Source organism: Periplaneta americana, chromosome 5, assembly GCF_040183065.1.
Source record: "Periplaneta americana isolate PAMFEO1 chromosome 5, P.americana_PAMFEO1_priV1, whole genome shotgun sequence".
NCBI lineage: Eukaryota > Metazoa > Arthropoda > Insecta > Blattodea > Blattidae > Periplaneta > Periplaneta americana.
Window position 1 is genome coordinate 81,106,526 of NC_091121.1, and position 26,676 is coordinate 81,133,201.

Genomic DNA, 26,676 nt, shown 5'->3' on the forward strand with positions numbered 1-26,676 from the left:
TTGGAAAGATATCGGTGTTTTACTCACCACTAATAGTTTCATCTTAATAATATTTATTTAAAGTTTCAATTTATTTCATTCGATCTCTAACATATTTTTCTATTTTCCTTAGAATGTGATAAAATTGCAATTTTATCTGAAAGTGTAATATAATAGAATGTTTTCTTCTGCTATTAATTTAGCCCTATAAGGCAGATCTTCTTCCATAGAGGTAAATATTATGTCTGAATCAGTGTTATATATGTCTGTTCCAGCGTCAGTAACAACTTCAATCTGAAAGGACCAATAGAAACCTTTATCCCCGAAGAGGGAATCGTGGTCAAGGGAATTTCCCGCAACTTCTTCTGGAGTGTTTTCTAAACAGTAAACTATTCTAATATTATTTTCTTTTCAAGTTGGTCTTTCGTATGAAAATATATTTTTGTAATGCTGTTTCGATTAAATTGTAATAATTAGGCGTGTTTTGTAAAAAATGGTACATTGCGGTATGCCAGTGTCATCTACATTTTTAATCAGACGATTACTAAAGTTGGTCACGATAAGTGAGTAGACAGACTTATCGGAAATGCAATCATCGCCGAAAAAGAAATACGCATCACGAAGAGTAACAAATTGTCACCGGCGGAATGCCAGACGAACTACCTCACACATTCTTCTGTCAGCTCATCTCTGGGAATTCCTTTGCATTGCCATGGTCACACAACACATTTTATATATCGGGTGTACCATAAGTCTTGTTGTTCAGATTCAAGAAATATGTGAACTGTACAATGTATTCCTCTATGAGTTCATCTCTAGGAATTGAAATGGCTAAAAGTTACATAACTTGGTCAGATCTTTCGTCTTTTGGATTACAAAATACTGTGTAAGATTAGGTAACATGTAAGAATGTGTAGAATGTTACTCATAACTTTCTAATTTTTAATTTCGCTGTAACGTATTATATACATAAGTTATACATGGTTCAAGAAAAAAAAAACATTTAGTTGCACAGAGCGTGAGAAAATATTTTTAAATGGCATTAGCCTATGTATAAAGTTTTACAAAATTGAAATCTGCATTAAATTTCATATGTTGAAGCATAAGAATTAATTCATATCACAGAATATTCGTTTACATTTTAATGACATTACTATTATTAATTATTATTAATTGTATTGTGACAGCCCCGTCGAGACTCGATCACGCGTCCCATAGAGGGCAGGACGCGCGTGGAAGGATCGGGCGACGCGGCAAATGAAGTTGCGCAAGCATCTACTTCCTAGGGCATGTGCTGTGACGAAGGGAGAGGGGGAAGTAAAGCAGCTGGTGACTGAGAGAAGAAATCCAGAGAAGTCTAGATAGGCGCCATCTTCTCGGCATCTGTAGATTGATCGCGAAATCGTAATTTCTCGAAACTATGGTTTAGTAATAAATACAGGACGCGAGGAGAAGAGAGTTGTCAGTTTTTGGTCAGCAAGCAGTGTGTAGCAGTGAAGCCAGCTTCGAGACCGGAGTTCGACTTGAGTGTTTGTCCGAGACTGTGCGAGGGTCCAGGCGGGAGCAACGCAGTTGGGAGACTTGAGTTCGAGTGCAGTGGACTGTCTCTAGAAGGCTTGGGTTCGATATACTGTGAACTTGGGTGAATGAGCTAGAGGAACTAGCCAAGGCAACGAACTGTGAACTGAGAACTGAGAGTTTTGTTTTTAAATAGTGCTTTGTGAACATTAGTTGAGATTAGCAGTACATTGTTGTTTTCAATAATCCAAGTGAATTGTCATTGTCATCTGTGGAGTGCAATAACGAATACTGTGTTGCTTTGTGGAGTGGAAATCCCTTTGTTGACGGGAGTGTTTAAACTCAATTATAGAAAGTGATTATTGTTATTTTGAATAAAAGTTACATTCTTGTGTTGAAATAAAAGTTACAGTATTTTTTATTAATTGTGTTTATTATTAATTGTGTTTTTTATTACTTGTGTTTATGTAGTTATTATTGAGTGTAATTAGTTACCACTGCCACCGGGTATTTACCCATTTGCAGTGTGAATAAATACATACATACACACATACACATATCTTTCATATATATTATTCTACGATGCGATGGAACTATAAATTACAATGTTTCAAGAAATATTCCACAGTTCTTACTAGCCCTTCAGTACTCGCGTGGATTACAATAGTAATCCACTGATATTTAATCCTCTATTACGTCACTGCCTGCAGCACTGCGTAGTTCAGCGTCAATGCAATTTCTCGTCACAGTCTAAGTGAGGCATTACTGGTGTTTAGACGTATTTGTCGCAACCCTTTGGAAAGTTATACGAAGTTTTATAAAGTGATGCACAATTTTTCCGAGTGGATTACCATTGTAATCCACGCGAGTACTGACGTCAGTTTTTTGTTCAGGTAAGTGAAATAGTTTTTAATATGGTTATAAGTGATGCAATGCAGTAAGTTTATGAAAAAATGTGTGGCATCGTTCCATCCTCTTCGCAGTTTGCTCCAATGTTTACGGAAACTACAAACAACATTTGCAAATGGCTGGATGAAGATATGGATGATGGCATTGAAAGTGAAAATGATGATGAAAGCAACAGGGGAGATGTTTAGAATGAAGTTCACGATTCTAATTCAGAACAAGACAATGATGATGATGATGATGATGATGATGATGATGATGATGGTGGTGGTGGTGGTGGTGGTGGTGGTGGTGGTGGTGGTGGTGGTGGTGATGATGATGAAAGACTAATGTCTATAAATGATGGAAACTGCTATACGGATAGAAAAAAGACTATAATTTGGCAGGAAGAACCAGTAGCTCAACGAGGGAGAAGACGAGCACAAAATATAGTGATTCATTTATCGAGCCCTAAAAGGGTTGCAAGAATTGCGCGGACCCACACAGAGAGTTTTGACTGCTTTATTGATCAGACAATAATCAATGTAATTGTAAGGGTACTAATATTTGTATTGAAAAAGTGAAGCGTAATTACGGACGTGACAGAGATTGCAAATTAACAAATGACGTAGAAATTGAGGCACTCTTGGGTATTTTGTATTTTGCTGGCGCCTTGAAATCGGGAAGACTGAACGTAAGAGAACTATGGGATAAAAATGGCACAGGAATAGAGTCAATTTACCTGACAATCACCTACAATAGATTCTAATTTTTGTTACGATGTCTACTCTTTGATAACATTTATGACAAAAGGAAAGGAAAGAAATTTATGAATTGGCTGCTATACGTGAAGTATTAGAGTTATTTGTTCAGAACTCACAAAAGTGCTATAGTCCAAGCGAATATGTAACTATAGACGAGCAGTTGGTTGCATTCAGAGGACGATGTCCTATGAAGAGTATATACCTACTAAACCAACAAAATGTTGGATCAAAATTTTTGCTAAGGTGGATGTGAAAACATATTACACTCATAACTTCGAAATTTATGCTGGTATTCAACCAGACTGTCCATTTCACCGAAGTAACAGTGCACATGCAGTGGTGAAGTGGCTGGTTCATCCCATCAAAGGAACAGGAAGAAATGTGACCACCGATAACTGTTTCATGAACATACCTCTGTGTTTAGATCTTCTAGAAAATGACAAAATTATACTTGTAGGAACATAGAAAGAAAACAAAAGAGATATCCCTCCTCATTTCACAACTACTAAGACAGGCAAGTTAACAGTACATTGTTTGGATTCAATGAACGCTGCACAATTATTTCGTATGTACCAAAGAAAAAAAACACTGTTAGCATTATCAACCATGCATTATGATAAGGCAATGGATGAGGAAACGGGAGGCAGCTAGAAACATGAAATAATATCATTTTATAATAGAACTAAATGTGCTGTGAATGTCCTGGAACAGTTATGCTCAGCCTATGATGTAAGCAGAAATTCACGACGCTGGCCTCTATTTTCTTTGACTTACTAAACATGTAATTTGTTTGAACTGTATGGAAGAAATGCGTAGGCCTACTTAGATAATTGAATCAGATGTAGATTAGGCTATCATGTGCGTTAAATCTGAACTGCAAAAACATCTGTAAAATATTATATGTGAAGTGTGAATGATTGTTACATCCCTGAATTTTTTCATTGCTACACCCCTGAGTGAGGTATTTAGTTATCAAATATGACGTAACAAAGGTCAGCAGTAGTGAACTTGCGTTTCCTGTGGGAGAGTTTACATCAAGAGATCAGGTGACCTTCAAACAGCGAATGAGCAACAATTCAAGATAACCTACATAATTATGATGATAGTGAACTAACTCGTAACTATGGTGCAACAATAAATTATGACTCATAGACACGTCCAGTGTGGAAACATTATGTAAACATGTCACTTGAATGCAATTTGTGTACTATAATACGTTTCATTATTAATATTTATATTTAATACGTTCCGTTATGCGTAACATATCCATTCTCATTACTGTAATAACTGAAAACAATATATTTCTTAACATTTAAATCTAATTGCAATGTTTAAACCATGTCTGCGAACAAAAACAAATGTGGATTACCATTGTAATCCAGGTGAGTACTGGCGTTACGAAATTTAACGCGAGTAACGAAGGGCTAGAGATGAACAAAACTAACTGCCACTCTCGCTCGCTGTATTCGTTGCACTTGTCTTTCGAGTCTCGTCTCGTAACTCTTGTGCGCTTTGAGTCTTGCTCAGCATTCGCGAAATAGCATTTGGTCGGCGTGGAAAGATTTCATAACTTTGAATAACATACATCTTGAAATAAATAACATTATAAATGTTTAATTATTGAGACAAAAGGACAAAACAAAACAGTATCGCAGTTATAAAAATGTTCTGGTTCTATTATCCGATATTACCTATGGTTATATAAATAGAAAAAAATAAAAACAAATTTGCATTTTTAAGAAACATGAAAAAACGTTAAATAAAGCGTTAATAATTTTCTTACTTGAGATTGTACACTTGATCTCAAACATACGAAAAGAAAATTCCAGGCCTTCTTATAAGGGTCTAGTAATTACATAAAGACTGGGGAACGGATTATTATACATTTAAAGGTAGAGATGATGTTTCAAATAGGCTACTTGATTGTTTTTACTTACATGACAGTTGCAAAAACAGCTAAAAGTTCAGTCTGGTTTGTGAGTATAAACAACTGTGACGATTCAAGGCTGCTTGACGTTCGAGACTCGACAATTCTCGAAGTATTGAAACGCTCGCAAGCAGTCTCTACGTCAACGACGCGATGTAGTCAATATTGTCGTGCGGGTTTTCGGCTTTGCGGGCGCTGTTAATCTTGCTTTCTCGATCGTTGTTCAACTCTAGTTCTTACACTCTATATAGTGTATAATTATTTCGAATAATATCAGAAAGTTACTCTTTCATTCTAATAAACCCATATCATATTATAAATTACGCCGAGTGTCACGTAGCTTGTCTTCAGATTCAAGAAAAACTAGAAAATATAACATACTCATATTTCAACTGGCCCTTAGGAATATTTTACGTTATCCCAACCATACGGCATACAACAGACAATGGGGTATCTCTCATATATATTTGATATTCAGATGGGAGAAATTCTGTGAAACTTTACACCAGTGATGTCAAAGCAAGCGCATTTTTTCGACCTTGACGTTGTATGCGGACATCAAACGCTAGGCATGGAAGGAGGAATAAGCACCCTGTTGGATTAAGAAAACAGTGGTGCACAAACTTCAAATGAACGTGAAATTTTATGTCGTTATTTATATAGGTTTCTTTCTGTTTGGTATATATATATATATATATATATATATATATATTGTCTGTAAAACAAAAGCACTAACACTAATTTCTTAATATTGCAGTTGTGTTTTAAACGTTAATAACACAATAAAGAGTTAAGAAGGAATATTCACATAAATTCCATAATAGTGCAACTATACTGTACTAAGTGACTGAAACACATCATTCATAAAGAAAGTGATATTCCAAAGAAAGAGAATGAGTATGACATATGTTTAAATTGGTATTGATTGCATTTTAGCCTTATAAAAGAAGTAATCAATAAACTAATCAAAACAATATTATAGTACAAAGCAAAGTTATCAAGAACTGTATACGTTTTCACTGTAACTAATATTACATAAAAAAACTCTTATCGCATTATGCTTTTAAGGTGATATTGATACGCAACTTCCTATCATCAGAATATTAAATTATTTTCTCGAAACCTGCTGAAGCTATAGAGCTGACATTTTTACAACACATGGGCACATATCTTTTGCTTATGATGTATCAGTAGTTGCTTTGTTAATTCATTTCCATACAAACATTTTTCATGCGAATATATTAAAAATTTGTAATACACTATCTTCAGTAATACGTATTTAAGGTATATTATATTTACGAAAACATTGTTTCAGTATCTGTAAGACTACTAAATAAATAGGCCTATATCTGAAAATTTCACGTTTCTATAAAAAAGGGTCGAGAAAATATTCCTTTTGAATAAAAAGAACAAACTCGTGAAAAATGACCATTAAAATTAAAACTTACATTCTTATAATGCAGTTATACTTCTCAGACAAATTAAAAAATTAACATGGATACAGTTTTATTAAGTTCTCTTTCCTTTATCTACTTCGACAAAGCGGGATATACTACCTCTTTCGTCTATCTCTTTCCTTTCCGCTGTAAAGCGCTCAGGCTCTCTTAAGCTCTAAAGCGCGCGCTTGCGCCTCTGAACATCAATTGACATGACCTCTTTACACCATAGTCCCCTAGAAATTTCTTTCCGTTGCTATGTCTATAAAGAAGAAACTGTATACCGACTATGCTACCGATCGTGATATTGAGATTCGAGCAATTCTGTGAAATTGGATCATATTTCTCTGTCAATTAATATTCGTAAATCTGTTTTTTTCTATGGTCGCATGGTAAAGAGTAATTGAATAATACGCAATAAAAAACCTAGATCAGAAACAATAATTTTAATTTACAAATTAATTACCACACTGTACATTATTTATTGAGGTGAAAATTATATGTTCATAAAAAAGACAGGTGTAGATTTCAATCCACTGAAATGATATTGCTATGCTCAGTAGTTAAATTAATCAGGAAAAGGGATTACAAAATGAATAAATTGAACAAGACCACAAACACAGAACATAAATAAAAGTGTTGAAGAATGATAGATTACACTAGATAGAGCAATTATTTAAACGAATTGCATTTGACATCCGCGCTTATATACTGCGCGTCAGCAAGAACAAGAAAATTGATCGACCGTTCAAACAGCGATGAGATGAATGAAAGCAATCCAAAGATGTTGCACAATAACTCTTTCATTTAATCTCTGATGATCCCTTTTGCCGCCACGGTCACAAAGCACACACTTAATATATTAGTTACTCTCACTTTCCTTCAAGTCATAACAGTAGTAGGCCTACACTCTTGTCAGTTTTTTTTCGTTCTTGATGATACTGTGAGCAGCGCGATTTATTGTATACCGGGTGATCCATACATTCTTTGTTTTTAGTATAAAGTTTCGTTATGTTGAAACCAATATAATAAATTCGAATACGAGAAGGAATATATTATTTCTTTCACAGAATTCAGAAGTTTAACGGCTGCTGATATGAAACATGGCTTCAACTATGGCTTAAAACTACACAGCAAATTAATTTCACTATACCCTGTTTTAGATAACATAAGTACGATTAAATTTAAACTTCAAATTAAGGAAATTATTAAGGGAATTTAATATAGGTTTACATATTTAATTGCTAAATATTAGTCTTATTTACTTGGTTATAAACTTTTTCAATGTGATTGCTTTTATCAAATAGACTCTTGTTTTTGTAATCTATGATATTTTATTGCTTATGTTTTTTGTTTGTCTTCTTTTTCTACTTAACTACAGTGCGGTTTTGAACTCTCGACCGCGATGGGGATGAGGCATAGGGGAAGAAAAAGAGATGTGTATAATAGTTTTTTTTATGTATTTTTGTTTCTATTATATTTAATATTCATTTTTGTAGTTTCCTATTTATGCAGCTTCATACTTTGTGGATTGTCACGTATTCAATGCGTTGAGTAGAGAGAAAGTCGAATATGCTTTTGCAGGCTGAGATTCTGTTACAACTGATTCGGAGGATACTGCGAAAATTTATATCGTCATGTTTGTACAGATTTCTGCTCGCTGACCACAAGAGAGTTACGAAAAAAAAGTTGTGATTATCTTAAATATCACAATTTATATTCCAGACTTGAAGATCTTGATGCCATGTTATTATAAGATCCTTAAAGATAATATAACCTGTGAATCTTTCATAAACAACGTTAGCTTTCGTGTTCTTACAAAAGGAGAGAGAAAGCAAAATCTTTTCTATTGCAGAAATTCTAAATCTATTTCTCCTGTCTCCAAATGTACTAAAAGTGCCAAACTGTACAATAATAGATATGATATATTAACATTATAACTTTAGAATTTGCATGCTGATAAAATATTTACTACCTCTGATTGAGGTTCTATCTGATATGTAGGCTACGTCTTTTATGAAGCAGTACATCTCACTTGACGATATGTGTCAGAGGGAGAACAATTATTTATACACATCTGAAGTCTGATTAATGTAATATTTATCTAGTCGGCGATGTATGTAATGGAGGGCGAAAGAAACTAGCCACTCTACCCCATTATCTCCTGACTTAATTGCCTTGTAAGTTGTGTCTTGTTGGTATCACTTGTGAAGTTCAGACCTGTATGTCCGAAGACAGTTGACTAAACAAAAACAAAATATTTACTATATGTATTATTATTATTATTATTATTATTATTATTATTATTGCTTTCTTACAACAATCATCCTTCTGCTAACCTACTATTGATAATCGCTGTTGGTTAACAGATTAACAATTATTTAGTACTGTCGTAATAATAATAATAATAATAATAATAATAATAATAATAATAATAATAATAATAATAATAATAATAATAATAGAACGACTTTCGCTTTGAGAGAGGAACAGAGGCTAAGGGTGTTCGTGAATAAGGTGCTCAGGAAAATATTTGGATCTGAGACGGATGAAGTTACAGGGGAATGGAGAAAGCAGAACTGCACGCATTATATTTTTCACCTGACTTAATTAGGAACATTATATCCAGACGTTTGAAATGGGCAGGTCATATAGCACGTATGGGTGAGTCGAGAAATGTATATAGATTACAGAGTGTTAGTTGGAAGACCTGAGAGAAAAAGACCTTTGGGGAGGCGGAGACGTAGGTGGGAGGATAATATTAAAATGGATTTGAGGAGGTGGGATATGATGGTAGAGACTGGATTAATCTTACTGACTGAGGATAGGGACCATTTGTAAGTAAGCAATTAATAACCGAACAGCTACAGCGAGCAACAATAATGCATACTTTCGTTTGACAACAAATTTGATCCACGATAATATACTAATTTTTACTCAGTTTCTATTTTACGAATATTTTTAATGCAGGGAAAATATTCGTCTTTTACGAAAGCACTAGTATTTATTCAGTCACTGATTTGTAGATTACAGGGGATCACTGTAAGATAGCCATTATTATTATTATTATTATTATTATTATTATTATTATTATTATTATTATTATTATTATTATTATCACCATCATCATCATCATCATCATTTTGAAGGAAAACCTCTACACTAAAATATAACTATGTCTAAAAAATGTATTAATTAACAGAAGATTGTATTAGAGACCTCGGTGTATTAATTGACAATAAATTATATTTTCGCAACCACATTGGTTATATTTATAACCATGTAATAAGAATGGTAGGAATAGTTTGGTCAATTACTTATTATTTTTAAGTACCTGACTCTCTTTTGATACTATACTATACATTATTGAGATCGAAACTTGAATATGCATCTGTAGTTTGGAACTCTGTTACTAGTTCTGATTCGGCAAAACTGGAAAATATTCAAAGGAAATTTATTTCATTATGTTCGTACAGATTTCTGCCTAATTACTCTGGGTATAACTGTGATAAAAATGCGAGCACTTTAAATGTCGAAGCCTGTATGCCAGACGTCATGATCTTGATTACTTATTCTTATGTAAGGTCCTTAAAGGTGACATTAAATTGTCAATCTTTGTTAAACAGTGTCAGCCTTCGTATTCCTATGAAGGACATGAGACATCACAAACTCTTCTATATTAGAAATCTAAATCTTCCTCGCCGGTCTCCAGATGTATTAAACATGCTAACTTACATGTAGGCGATTTCGATCCATTCAATGTATAGAAGTATTAGAATATGGCAATGTCTTTGCTAATATTATTTGTATAATCCTTAAACACAAATTGGTAGTAAGAATCAACTCCTTTCCCTAATATTTTATAGTATTAATTCTTGCAAATTAATTATTGCAATCTATTGTTCTTTATTTTGTTGTTAACTCAAGTATTTAATATGTACCATAGTTATTCATTTTAATGTATTAATTGCATCACTGCGCTGGACTTTTATTGTCAAATGGCTGTTGTCCAGCACATAAATAAATATTATTATTATTATTATTATTATTGTTATCATTATTGTTCTTAAATTTAATTTTTTTGTCGGAAACCTCTCACTTTCGTTATGGATAAGGCATAGGGAAGAAAGGAGTGAAATGAGAAACACGTCATGTAAATATAAGACTTTAATAAAGAAACTGTATACTGTGCCAAAACATCGAAGAAGGTAGCTAGCCTAACAGGCTTCCATGCGTGTTTGTTGTGTTGCCAAGTTCCAGGCGAGAGTCCGTTATCGCTGGCCAGGTCGGAAGGACTGGTTTAGCGGTAGTAGTATCCGTATGGGTGGTAGACGGCTGCGGGGACGTTGTAGGCACTGTAGGCATATGGAGAAGCCAAGTAGACTGCCTCAGATCCCTTGAGGTTCTCCTTGGGAGCTTCGGCGGCATAGCAGGCCACCACGGCGAAAAGAACGATGAGGGCAATGGCCTGAAACATTCACATGCGGACTTTTAGTTGCTTGAAGGTGAACCTGGATCTGCTGCGGAATTTAGCGAGTTAGAGGAAAGGAAATAGCCACCTATGGCCTACATTTTATGCTAGTTTGTTTGATAAAATATGAGAAGATTTAAATATAGTTGGCAACCCCAGAAAAACCCCCGTGATTATTTACCCCGTCACCGTACAGATCGTAGGAACGTACATTTCACTTGGACTCTCTGGTATCTAGCTAAACCAGCGTTGTAGCCGTCGCGCCGTGTGGCTAACGGTTCTCTCTGATCCACGTTTTAAATTATGATAAATATGAGTTAATAAATTAGGGATACATCTCAAAACATTAGCGATGTGTTAGGTTCCCTGCTATTGTCATTTCACCATTGTTTCTTTTTGTCATCTCAATGCTTTTAAATAGATTCTGTAAATTAAAATGATGTGAAGTTAAGAATTATTATCGATTACATCAAAGAACAGGTTTTGAAATGATATCACATCACGTGCGAACAAGTATATTGTTGCTTATAAGGCATACGTTAGGGGCCGAACCAATGACTCCTCCCGTCGCAGGAAGGAAAACCAGTCACGCTTTGCCACACACGATTTCTCACTCACGAAATGATCCGAACACGTGACAAATATCGAACAGCTTACGCAGTTCAATTATATGCCATAAAGGTTATATAGATTATAGTGCATCTCACTTTAGGTGTACTGCTGTAAAAAAAAATTCGGGGAAGAAGTTCAATATGGCTTGTGATTTGTTTGCAGGGAAATGCGCATGTTTGATATACAGTAGTAAGTATCTATAGGCTTAATAGTAGTGTTTAATAAATTAAAGCTAGATTGTGACAAAATATCCACGCCCAATAATAAATCTTCTGGTGTCAATTCTTGTTTTACAGTGACAAGATTAGACAAGTTTGAGTATTGCATACTGGGAGCCTCGTCAACCAGTCAAATGTATTATGTGCAGTATTGCTTATGTTAACAATAAGAAATTACTTAAAATTTAATTTAGTGACTTGGGAAATATCCTTATTAATAAGAAACTGAACTATGTTTGTATAATTGGTGAAGTTGATTTCCATTGTTCTTACATTAGTATGAATCTAATGTGAGATGATGTTTAGAGTTCTCTCCTTACGTCTGATAATAATTGTGACTATATTCACATGATGTAAGACTGAACTAAAACTACAAGTAAGCCATGGAGTTTACGGTCCTTGGATTTCTTGACCTAAAGTATTTGCCTCAAACTTTTCTCAAACCGATGCAAGATTAGGTACTTCGTGACGTACAGTATATCGACATGAAGATAAACCCAGATACTTAAGACAACATCGGGTATTATAGTAATAATGCACAAACACCTAATAAAGGTGATTCGAACATTAGAACTTTTACAGAGCGCATGAGCTGAGCTTTACTTATTGCGTACTGTATACAATAACGGGTGTCCATCAGTTAGGTTGATCTGATATTGTTTTGCCGTCGGATGTTAGTTACTGTTTTAATTGATAGAAATTATCAAATGGTAAGCACAGTTACATCAGACGATCGAAGTGTTTATTCTTTACTCTCATCGGTACTCTATGTCGTCAAACAGGATTGGGCTTATGTCTTGTTTACTTTTTGCCTATACCCTATAAGAATACCATGTGATCGCACTTAAAAAAATAATTATTGTGATGATGAAACGTGTATCTCGGAATAATTACGACGAAATTTCCTCTTTCAAGATTGGTAAAATATTTTTTCACATTACATTTGCATTTAATGTTCTGCCCAAGGGCAGGTCTTTAACTGCAAACCCAGCTTTCGCTAATCTTTCCTATTTCTGCCTTCCTCTTTTTTTTCCCCTCAGGCAGTAATATAATCCTTGATAATGTAAGTCGAGAAAGGAGTCCTGGAAGAAGTTTATTAGTCACAACAAAGTCAAATTTATTTCAGAAATGAATAGATAAATAAATAAATAAATAAATAAATAAATAAATAAATAAATAAATAAATAAATAAATAAATAAATAAATAAATAAATAAAAAAATAAATGATATGGTTATGAAAAATTGAGACTCACGATTTTTTTCACATAACAGTCGTAAATGGATGTTCTTCGTTATAAATTATATCTCATCAACTGACACAATAATACGCACAAAACCAAGTATAGAGCAATAAACGTGTTAACTTCCCACGAAACCGGTTAGTAGCTACTATGACTCGCTGAGGCCGACCTTGACTACGTCGAAACACAGTTCGGCTAGTTTCGGCTGTTTCCGATCAACCAAACCGGCGAACATCGATGGAATAATATAATGATGGAAAAGAATGGAATTCACGGAAGGGGGCACTATGGCCCAATACTGCGACCTGTTACGATCCATTGCGCCAATCCTCAAGCTAGACGCATTCCCAAATCCACACTACCAGGGTACACTAAGGTTCGCTACGTACCGGTACCGAGGTTTCGAGCAGGCAACCCCCCCCCTCGTCCCTATGCCAGTCCCGGTCCCTAGCCCAGCCCCCTCCATGCGTCGCCAGCCAATGATCGGGGAATGATGACGAAATGGAGAAATGATGTAGATGTCTAATATGGGGAAAACGATAGAACCAAGAGAAAATCCCAACTGCGACCTTGTCCGCCATAAGTGTCACTATGTGTTACTATGGATTTTTAATAAAAAATTCCAGGCCTAACCGGGACTCAAACCCTGACCGTCTGCGTGACAGCCTGAAGGTCTGACCACTCAGCCACCACAGGTGTTGCAGTATAATAATACTAGATTGCAGAGTTATTGATTTTGTTTTAAGGTCACGGTTAAAATTAGTCTATGTGCCATGATTGATAGGGCTTGTTTATACAATAAAGCTGTTGGAATTTTTCTTCTAAATCAGAGGGAATTAAACAATGTTGATGCAGCACTATGAAGTATTAATGAGTAATATTGATACATTTTACGATTTAAATTAGTGCATATTAAGGGAAAGCATATGTCACTGTTGATAGTGATTCGTCCGTCGGATGGGAACGTTAAGCCTGTCGGCCCCCTTGGTGCTATTCGACAGGAGTAGATTACGTTCCAGCACCGGGTTTCCCCTTCTCCCTTCCTCACTTTCATCATCATCCTCACTCATTCCCTACACTACACTTACACGAATACTTAACATACATTCACTCTAGTACACGACATAACTCCTCACAGATATACATCATGCATAACGTGGCCTGCCGAAGTGGTGTGCAATTTGAAAATGGATCAGAGTTCTGCCATCTATCCGCAGTATGCGGAACCCGATTCACGCAAAGTGAAGTGGTTAGGCATTAGACACACACACATGATTTAAATTAGTTAAATCTGAACTCATTTTCCATAATTTCAGATTTGAAAGTATCTCTCGTCTCAAAGTAATTGTATTCAATAAGAAATGAGTGCAGAAATGAGAAATGAGTAGGTCAAAATATATTAAAAAAAAATCAGGTTCAGATGCTACTATAAGTGTATTTTAGATGTGTTCGCGTGACTTTTGAGGAGGAAACAACTGTAACACAACACGGAATAGTGAGAGAACTTTCTTGCAACATTTTGAAACCACTCATTGAAATTAAAAGAAATTAATGAATCTTATATTTTCTGTACTGATATTTGTTTTCATGCAGAAAAATTATCTAACATCATCGTCGACTTTGTTGCGTTCTACAACAGTTAAGTGGATTAAATTTTTACTATATCTTTGTTTGTGTTTAACTATAATATCTGAAGCTACTCTACTTTCAAAGCAAATTTATATAGAACCAACTTCCATGTATAGAAATCACTGGAATATATCAGAATTAATACGTTATTATCATCTGAGATAATGAGGAGATAAATCCTATTCGAAATTGTACATATTCTTCTTCCTGCATATGTTTACAATTATTTTAAGGAATCATAACGTTTTAATTAAAGACAGCTAGGCTTATAAGTGCGCTCATTCTCTCATTACTTCCAAATAATTTCCAGATGGGTTTTATATTAATGATCACTAAATAATTAAGTTCTTTTAATCTTACTTTCATATCACGTGTAAACTCAATAAAAATACAAATTTGTTATAACTCAATGTTTAATATCTGTTTGTGTTCTAAGGATTTACAAACCCTGAGCGTGTCTAAGCAAGACATACTCGTATACCAGATGAATAAAATTATGTAACACTACTTGTAGCTTTCCTGTTTTTAATTTTATGAAGAAATTGTGTATACAAAAGTTACAGGGGCTGAAGAATATTGTGAACGTGTTTTAAGAACTACGCTTTCATTTATAAATAGTCTGCTTTTTTATATATAGCCTATAAATTTCAGTATTTGCTTAGATTTTCATTTTTAGATTCTTCAGATCTCAAAACGTACAAAATTATGTATTTTACAATTTATAAACGATTATTTTGTAAACATTTCTTCAAATTTATGATCCCAATGTGAGTGTATATAACAAAGAGTTCTCTATAGCCTATCAATTTAAAACTGGCGGCTTAGACATTGTGTATAACAAAATAATAAAATAATCTAGTTTCAAAAATTGAGTCTTTCTGTTAGTTCTGTTTTTATATTGGACATATATTTTAATAATGTCCTTGGACATTGGGAAAGCATGGTGGAAGATTACCTCTTAGCACAATATAGGAGAAGTGTAAGTCACAATACATGATTTTTCTATCTGCCATCGAACTCATATATAAGAAATTGGTAACTAGAAATAAGTATTCTTACACAAATTACAATTAATATAATATCATTAGAAAATAATTTGTGGCAGTTAATTCAGATAGTATTAAATTGATATATCTGTGCCGACGGACGTTTGTCGAACTAATCCACAGCTCTGCATGACGGCATTTGACCGCCATGCAAACACAGTGGTGGCGCCCTCCTTAGAAAAGTGAAGTTGTACGTCAATTACTAATTTATGTATAATTTTTCGTCCGTTTCTAGATGGAAACATGGTAGAATTATCGTCGCTTTGGATTAAAATGATATCAGATTCCCTCTCAGTACTACACAGAATATTTCATTAATCAGCCCTTGCGTACATAATAATAATAATAATAATAATAATAATAATAATAATAATAATAATAATAATAATAATAATAATAATGTGAATCTATTTTATGTGTGATAAGAGTTAAACGATATGCTTTGTATCTGAAGGCTAAACTAAGCATTATATTTTGAAAACGTCTGATTGATGTAACTGACCCACTTAGGATATTTTGCTGTACTTACGTAGAATTTCATGTTGGGAGTTGTTGGCTGTTACTTGCAAATCGCAATTGACAGTGTACAGACGATGTACTGATGACCTATATTGTTCTGGAGCTGTATTTATACCCGGACCTCGCATATAGGGATGTAAGCAGTGTCCTTTGTGTGCAAAGGGGATGTGGATACAGGTTTGGTCCACTTGATCTCCTACATCTTCATGTATGCCCTTCCTGTCATTGCAACAATGGCATATCTCTTATCCGGCAATTTTTTTGTCTTCCAGTAAGGGCAACAACATTTTTAAACAACTTCTCTTTGTCCTTTTGTTATGTTACTGGATACTGTTTGCTAGACAATAAGATGTTTTTCTTTTGTTTTCAATTTGTCAAGCTAAGTGATATGCGAATTTTTTTTACTGTCGTGTGCGAATATATTCGCAATGAATACAAAACAAAGGACATTGCAGTTCATTCAGGTTAGACTATTTCCTGATCGTGTTTTATTTCTTGATCACGATGGAATAACATTTAAAATATATTAACGTCAATCTGTTTTCTGACTGTGAAAAATGTTGTAGAAGCAATGCTGAGAGAGGTACAATGAAATACAAAATAAATCTTTCGAAAATAGGACATAAATTTACCGTGATTTCTTCAATCACTCGTTACGTCCACTTGTATTCCCAATCTTCTTTTTAAATAGATTTTCTTAAATACAGTCAGTTATGAACAGTATATTTCAAATGAATAATTCTATTGATTCCCAACTTGTATTTATCATAAAGTTTATTTAGTACTTGTTATCATTTTCCAATAGAATTTTAATATAGGCCTAATGATTACTACTAGAATAATTATTAAAGTGCTATCTTTCTTGAAAGAAAATCTGCGTTAAATTCTCGACGAATCCAAATTGAATTTTTTGTATGACAATATTGTTTTGGACAGGTTTTCTTTGGAGTTCACCCGATTCTTCTATCATTGTCGTACATAAAATTCATCGACGAAAAATATTTGACATCTGTTTCAGTTACAGACTCAATTAATTAACTTTTCAAACCATTCAACGTACAAACCAGTGGCACATATTCAGAGCATGCCCTGTTATTTTAAAAAACACTCTCTATAATTGAAATTATTATTATTATTATTATTATTATTATTATTATTATTATTATTATTATTATTATTATTATTATTATTATTATTATTATTATTATTATTATTATTCTATTTATATATATTTTTTTAGTTTTGTTTTTCGCGAAAATTTAAATACTGCTGTATTTAGTCTAAATCTAACCGGGTTACACTGCATGCAGTTATATGCCCTGTATGCAGCGTTCGACAAAAATGCCTTCTGAAGTCTCGGTATGTATTACAGTTCACAGATCCCAGAAAAGCGCTAACGAGAAGGGGTGTGTTAGGGTGAAATACCAGTTAGTTTTGGTGCCATAAAAGCAGAATGTAACGTTGCATGCTATACGGCAGTGGTGAACTGATGCACAATTTTCCTGCCAACTTGGCCGTTTATTTTATGGTCATTCCGACAATTGATATTTTTCAGCATAACAGTCAAATCGTCACCGTTTATTCACAATTCAAAAATCCGTACCCTTCACAATTTAGCTTTCAGTGTAGCATGGTTTCGTGATACGTGAAGTTCTCAAGTTTTGCTCGGGACAGTGAGAAGATAAAGTTGTATTTTGTTGTTTTAATTAATGTGAAAATGGGTGACTGTAATGAGGTGTGTTCAAAAACTTAAATTGTAACCTTTCCGATATACCTATAAGTTTGAGGAAAAGCAAATTATATTTTCTCGAAACAGACCAGTGCCTAATTTAAGAGAGCGCACATTTCACATATAAATATACTGATAAGTCCACAGAATTACATTTTGAAAGTTAAAGAATAGACCTTTTTTTCCGTATAAAATAATAATAATAATAATAATAATAATAATAATAATAATAATAATAATAATAATAATAATAATAACAAAATAAGGAATAATGTTTAGTTACGCCCAATTTCTTGAGAAAAATTGAAGTAATTACGTAGTGTATGCAATTGATTTTACGCTTCGCCACTGGTACGAAGACATACAAAGTATGTCCTCGCAAGATAAGTTTTGCTTATGGGTATGAGCTAATGATGTTAAAGAAATCTCACAAAAGTCGGTTGTCAAAAATAAGATTTATGAGACTGTGAGCATTATTATACTACTAAGAAATAATGAGCTATTTGAAAGTGGAATCTGTACTACAATGTATATTATAGCCATATTGATATCTCAGTTGGCACAGCGCTAGCTGAAGATGACCGCGATTTCGAGTTCAAATCTCGACGATAGCAGATTAGTATTTATAGTGAACAAAGCTAAGGTTGTAAATGTTCTCCTCTGGGTTCCCTCGTTTTTCCTCTCATCATCCACCAACACACTCACAATTTTCCATTCATTACCATCTCCATTTTGTAAAATATGGTATCCCCTGTATTTGTGTGACAGAATTTTTTTTTTATTTGTTGTAATTATTTTAACTATCAGAACCGCCTTCCGCCGCAGTAGATGTTCCTCACGGTTTGTCCATAGGCTTGTAGATAGCAGTGGTGGAGAGTTCTAGACGACTCTTAATTTTGCGTAAGAGGCATTTAAGTCCCCACAGCTTCTTGCTTGTCTGAAGGGGATATAACGACTCATATATGGCAGATCTATTAAGAACGATTGATCAGCTCCAGAGATATGGTAAATGGATTAGAACGGTGGAGAAGAATGCGTAGTGTGGCGGGCGGTGGAGTATGCTTAGATACGTAGTACAGGGACATCATTTTATTTTTACTAACATTTTTAATATTAACTTGCCTATAGCTCTGGATCAACGCCGTTTGCTACCCTCTTCCACGACTGAAGTTCGATGATACTGGCGTAATATACAAACAAATCACTTTACTAGATATAGGAGGGAAGAAAAGTAGTTCATTCATTTACGTAAACTAGGAAATATCACGCTTTTGAGTTTGATAATTTTCGTTAGGTTTTTGTTTAATCAAAATACAGTACTGTATTAACAATAAGTGTTTTTACTTACGAACTGAGCTATTCATTCGGATGTATGTATTATACAGTGTATATTATACCCAGTTTCGTTCTTCGTACTAGTAACTCATGTTGAAATAATTCTGTACCTACTCTATAAAAGAGTACCATACGTACTGTAAATTCAATCTTCACTTCTGCCCGATCCGAAAAGATGAAATTACTCAGACATACTATCTACTGTCCGTCCAAGTGGTTTTGTCGTAGGGTCGTAGAAAGGGAGGAGATCACGTGACAGTTAATTACTTAATGAGGCCCTTTTATTTAAGTTATTTTAAACAGTTGTATAATATTACGTAGAAGTCCAATTCCTAACAGAAATTAATGTTCTCAGAAAAGAGCTAAGACTGCCCAGCCACTAGCTGGCGAATAAAAGCTGGTGGGGGAAACCGGGATACGACGTAGGCAAATGGATGACAGTACCTCTGCGAAAATGATTCAATATTGAAAGCTCTTTCGTCACTGGAAAACGCGAACTTATTTTTGGAACGTACTTTCTACTATGACCGTAAGGCTACTATGACTATATATGCGGTCTTGGTTCTTGTGTGGAGGACGGTTGAACTTCATTAGTAGAAGGGGTGGGAGTGAAGTACATTCAAAAACTCAGGTACAATAAAAATTGGAGTAAAAATAAAATGATGTCCCTGTATAATCAGCACGTAACTCATTCAATCATGGATGTGCAGAAAGCTTGTTTGGATGCAGTCCATAGAGATAAACTCTAAGGATGCTATTCATAGACATTTCGCAGCACGCGCTACGAGCGTACTAAGCTAGCCCCGGCTATCCACTGGTTACTTGTACAGAATTCAAATCATATCCTGTCGCTAACACTAGTTTATGAATACGAAAAACGCTGATCATCCACCGGAAGCCCGCGCTAAAAATGTCTATGAATACGGGCCATATACTTCTAAGTCCTCACATGACAGTTCTGGCTTATGTTTATGGGGCTTGGATGTAGGAGTTCAGGATGATTCAAGAAGGGACGGGCGGAGACCGTAACAGGTCACTGATGTCCAGCACTAGAATGTTGTTGATGATGATCGTCCATAGAATGAGACCACATAGTGACATGGACAAGTAACAGCCCGCTTAGAGGTGATTTAGTGCATCAGCTTTCGGCAATAATGTTTCTATATTTAAACATTACCTTACAGATTTAATGATTGACTTACAGTAAGTGCTGAAACTGTCGATCATACTTTGCAATACACATTTCACATCCATTGAAAAGATTTCTAGAAACACTGAATTTATTTTTATCGATGGAATTGAAACCTAGGCACGCTCTGGTTTTCATTCAGTTATGAACACCTGCCTGTCCAGTTAATTAACGATTTCATGGGAAACTGTCCTAGTCTATAGCCTATGTCCTCAATTATAACGATGTTCCGTTTTTTATTTAAAAATGAACCGTTTTCTTTTACTTTTTTCACTAAATTCTGGATTTTTGTCTCAGATGGCTATTGAACGCCAGGATAATTCCGTAGAAATGTAGCAGAATACTTTGTGTTAAATTTTTTCGTAATATAAGTATCACAAATGAAGATTCGCTGTTGAAGTGTGTACAGCACTGTCACTAAACTCAACTATACCTAATAGAAGTCAGTTGTCAGTTGTACATTAATACTGCAACATCTCTTAGATTTGTAACCTATTTTGATTCTTACATTTATTTAATAACAATAATAATAATAATAATAATAATAATAATAATAACAATAATAATAATAATAACTTTTTTGCTTGTACTATTGAATATAAATTAAGGGATTCGATTTAATTATCTGTAAGAAAGTAAGTAGGCTTCTCCCCATACGAAATAGTTGTGTGTCCCTTCACTTGTACAGGGACATCATTTTATTTTTACTTCAACTTTTATTGTACCTGAGTTTTTGAATGTACTTCACTCCCACCCCTTCTACTAACCAAGTTCCAGCTGTCTTCCTCACAGAACCAAGGCCGCAGTACTGAGTTAGCGATTATAGTACGTTTCAGAAATATGTTCGCGTTTTCCAGTGACAAAAATTTCCAATATTGAATCATATTTTCGCACAGGTACAGTCGTCCGTTTGCCTACGTCGCATCCCGATTTCCCCCACCTGCTTCTGCTCGCTCCACTGTAAAGACTAGTGGCTGGGCTTTCTTAGCTCTTATCTGAAAACATTAATTTCTGTTATAAATTAATTGTACGTCTACGTAATATTATGCAACTGTTTAAAATAACTTAAATAAAAGGGCCTCGTTAAGTAATTAATTATCACGTGATTCCCCCCTTTCTACGATCCTGCGACATAACCACTTGGACGGACAATAGATAACATGTCTGAGTAATTTTATCTGTGCGGGTCGGGCAGAAGTGAAGACTGAATTTACAGTACGTAAGGTACTCTTTTATAGAATAGGTACAGAATTATTTCAACATGAGTTACTAAGTATGAAGGACGAAACTGGTAATTGGGATTAGGTACAGTAGTCTATAGTGCGATAATAGGCACAAAAAACTGAAGCCTGTATCGAAATGAACGGCCACCATTTTCAAAAATGTGTTTAAATATCCATATTATGATTATTTTTCATTTTAACTTCATTCTCTTATCGTACGCTAATGTGCTGTAGACAGTATAATATACACTGCATAATGAATACGTTCGCATGGATAACTCATTTTGTGAGTAAAAACACTTACTGGTAATACTGTACTGTATTTTGATTAAACAAAACCTAATGAAAATTTTCACACTCAAAATCGCGATATTTCCTACTTTACGTAAATTGATGAACTACTTTTCATCCCTCCTGTACCTAGTAAAGTGATCTGTTTGTATTTTACGCCAGTATCATCGAACTCTAGTCGTGGAAGGAGGTAGCAAACGGTGTTTCCGGGTCTCAATCATTAATCCAAAGTTATAGCCAGGTTAATATTAAAAATGTTAGTAAAAATAAAATGATGTCCCTGTATTTGTCTTGCCTTAAACAAGGAATAACCTTTCACTATGTTAATTTTATGACAAGGGAGGTATGCTATTTGTGTACGTCTGCTTTTAGAACAACATGCTCATGAGGGTAAGGACGGAACAACATGGGTACAATTCTTGAAAGTTTAGTAATGATATGTACGTATCTCCAGACTTTGGGCGAGAAATAGTCTTAAATGTTTCCCCAAAGTCTCCCATTCAGGGAATATCGTTTCCTCTATTCCGAAAATGTACTTGTGACTTCCTGTTTTACTTTACTTCCGAAGTAAACCTTAGGATGACATTTTATCGCTTTTAAAAATCTGTAGCCTTTGGCCGGATTTCAGCCCACGAAACTCGATCTGATATTAATAATAATATTATTGGTGAGAAAATAGTGTAATTACGTAATATTTTGACAATTTAGTTTTGTGTTGCTGGTACACTAACAGCTTTTTAATTTAGTAGTTACATTAAAAGGACATTGGGGAATTAGCGCAACATTACAATGGACACAGAAAAATATGATCTACAATAATTAATTTTGTCCAAAATAATCCAAATCCAGCTCGCAGGATATCGAAGTGAAAAGTTCTGCAATTTTTGCTATACCGTTACTTACGTAACTGCACTTCTATTACGTTTTTGTATTCTGTTATTCGCTGACCGCAATGTACCTCATTGTTAGTATGAAATTCTGGGAAATTCCATTAGGAAGCTTGAAGTATATTCATATTGATGAAGCGTCCTTGTTAGTTAATTGCTAATATTTACACTTGTATTCTAAAAAGACCTTAATCTCCGCTTCTTTTAATATTTCTGAGTTGGAAGTAGCTATTTATAAATTTAACTTAATAGAAATGAATAGAATAATTTGAAATGTGAATATGGGGAAGAATGGAGCATGTGAAGTGGACAGACAGAAGAGTGGGTGAAGAAAGAATGATCTGAAACTGAACAGAAAGAGAAAAAGGAATTGGTTGGGTCACTGACTGAGAAGAAACTGTCTACTGAAGGATGCACTGGAAGGAATGGTGAACGGGAGAAGAGTTCGAGACAGAAGAAGATATCAGATGATAGACGACATTAATATATGTATATCATATGCGGAGACTAAGAGGAAGGCAGAAAATAGAAAAGATTGGGGAATGCTAGGTTTGCAGTGAAAGACCTGCCCTTGGGCAGAACATGTATGTAATGTATGTATGTATGCCTATGTATGTATGTATGTATGTATGTATGTATGTATGTATGTATGTATGTATGTATGTATGTATGTATGTATGTTAAAATGAATTGCTGCTATAGGTAATAAATTTGTCTTTTTATTTCCTTCGAGGAATGTGTCCGCGTTGGCTTCTTGAACGTCAGGTTTTTGCAAGCAGGTCTCTGTGCTCATATGGAAAGAATTGTATAATATTATTCTCAAAATAACACATGGCAAAAAAAAAAACAGCAAGGGGAGGAAGATGTATCCATTCCTTTCGAAAAAGAAATAAATCTTTCTCTCCTAACCGGAATTCGGACACAGATGCGTTTTTAAATAGATAACTTTTTCTATTCTTTACTCCCAGCGAATTGATCTATGTTTGATAGACATTTCGATCTATATAAGGAGCGATACATTTCCCTCACGGAATGTGGATTAGCTTGATGCGTCATCTACAAACAAGGAACTCTCTGGAGTTTACCAGGATGTGGTACTTGTGCCTGTGTTGCTGTAAGCGGAAGGTAACGCGATGCCGACTTTTGCGATGGCCTTGGTTTCACTTTTCAAGTCCATGGGTGTGGTCTTGAACCTATATAGACTATCGGCTGATTATTTTTTTCCTACTTGCCATCGTGTAAGGTGGAGTTAGTTATGTTATGTAAACCGTTAGCCTTGAACCAGCGTAGTGGAGCGGTTTGCTGGTGTTACTAGGTTCTGTATTTTTCTTTGGAGCTCCGATGCCCAAGGAAGCCTTGATGGTGCGCGCGCGGACAGGTGTACGGCTTTGCTCTGATGTTTTCTTTTGTCTTCACAACTAGACTCGTCTTGATCATAACGAAACCTCATAGAAATTGCCCATTGGACATTGTTGTTCAGTCAGCTGTCCGAAGACAGGTTTGAACCTCATAAGCAACATCAATAAGGCTTCGCTCATGAGGCAACTAAGCCAGGAGATAATGGGGTACGGTGCCCATTTCCTTTCCTTCTGCATTGCATACATCACTGTCTATACCTGCTTAGGTTTATCTTGTCTCAGTAGCAATAAAACCAAGTCCCTTCAAATGAGGGTGGAGATTATAAGAGGGTTGTAAATTTTCAGGATTCCTTTAAAAACCTTCTTATTATACAGGCTGCCGGAACTCAGTTTCTTGAAAGACAAGCTCAGTGACGGAACTACACAGTACAAAGATAGATATTTTGTTATTTTATTTTGTGCTACAGAATTTATCAACTAGTCCCTTCCGCCACTGGATGAATAGACGGCATCGCTGCACTCCCCCATCGCCATAACAACACTGACGAAATAAGACATATCTCCTTTCTCTCTCTTTTCACAGTGAGACAAGATTCATCACACAGGTTTTAGTAACATAGTTCACAAATCAGATTTAGGATGTACGATGCCATATTGCAGAAAATTCTAAGAGCATTACTGTTTCTTCTTCTTCTTATTATTATTATTTATTATCACCATCATCATCATCTTCATCTTATTTTGACGTGAACATTTGAAAGAATGGGTGAAGAAAGAATGATGCTGAAACTTATCAGAAAGAAAAAAAAAAGGAACTGGTTGGACCACTGGCTTCTGCCTACTGAAGGATAAACTGAAAGAAATGGTGAACCAGAGAAGAGTTCGGGGCAGAAGAAGATATCAGATGATATACGACATTAATATAAATGGATCATATGCAGAGACTAAGAGAAAGGCAGAAAATAGAAAAGTTTGGAGAATACTGGGTTTGCAGTGAAAGACTTGCACTTGGGCAGAATTGTATGTCTCAGACATATATGGCATACCAGCACGGGAACTTGAAACTTCGGTGTAACGATGTAACATTTGCAGGGTAATCCATTCTGACACCCTTCGTAAGTAAAAACACAATTTGAAATAAATGTGATCTTGTTCGTTTGGGTATATACTACGATGCAAGCATGAGTTTGGGGGCGATTGACGGCCATTTTAGGCGTGCGCGAAAATTTTCGAGCAGTAGGCCTACATCTCGCGACTGAGATGCGCTAGCGCTCTGATTTTGGTACCAAAGGGAATATCTCTGCTTGATCTGTCGATACATATTCATGACAATTTATATTTTTCTTCTTTTTATTTTACATATCTGGCGAATTTTTTCAAAGCCTCCTCCGCATTTATAGTACTTGTTTTCGTTAGAAAATGTCTTGTGTTAAATTATTATTATTGTTAAATTATTATTATTATTATTATTATTATTATTATTATTATTATTATTATTATTATTATTATTATTATTATTATTCAATAGTGTTTCTCCCACGCACAGAATTGCAAGCTCAGATTTGGAAAGCAGAACATTTCTTTCAGTGCAGACAGTTAACTTCCTATGGCTGTCGATGTGGAAACGCGGTGGTATTTTGTTACTAGTAATATGTTTACGTCACTACAGCTTCACGAATTCCTAAAGTTATAATAAACCGGGAACGGGAACGATAACGAGATCGAGAACGGAAATCTTGTTAAAATAATTGTATTTAAATGTGAGCATTCACAATTAACAATATTTCCGTTCTCGTTCTCGTTATCATTTCTGTTTCCGGTTTATTGTGAACCAGCCTTTATATGGAAGATTGTGGCATAATAATGACTTCTGTTTCAACATTCTGATTCATTATTTTGTTCTGTAATTGCATAAAGTGTCAAGAGAAAGTAGTATGAGATGTATGTTTTGTTTTTATGGTTTGGTATTAATTTTGATAAATGCTGCAATAAAAATTAATACTTAAATTTTATAAAATTGTCAACTTCGTTCAAACCTTCAGTAAGCAAGAATATGTCCCTCTTTTCTTTGATCTGTACCATATGTTTTCCCTTTATGGTTATGGTTTTAAGTGAGTGTAAGAAGAAGACGATTTTGATTAACGTTATGAATTTGTTTGCTTGAATAACAGTAATAAGCGGTTAGAGGTTAAAATATCTATTTCAATACGTCCGCAAACATAAATGTCCACTTACATAAATGTCCATAAATACATTGTCCACTTATATAAGTGTCCATTTGGTTAAATGCCTACAAATGTAAAATTTCCTATACATGAGAACATAATTTTTAATATATAAATACACACAAATCTCCAATTTACAATGAATTTTTTATGTAAAAGTCCTATACATGAGATCATAATTTTTAATGTGTAA

The 26,676-nt window shown here is 34.7% G+C and overlaps 1 long non-coding RNA gene across 1 annotated transcript; it reads right to left on the minus strand.

Annotated features, from left to right (window-relative positions):
- Positions 1-10,661: 10,661 nt before the first annotated feature.
- Positions 10,662-16,427, minus strand: LOC138699876 (uncharacterized). Its single transcript, XR_011332109.1, has 2 exons — positions 16,257-16,427; positions 10,662-10,977 (listed from the first exon to the last, which is right to left on the minus strand). It is a non-coding gene; the product is annotated as an uncharacterized lncRNA (long non-coding RNA).
- Positions 16,428-26,676: the final 10,249 nt, after the last annotated feature.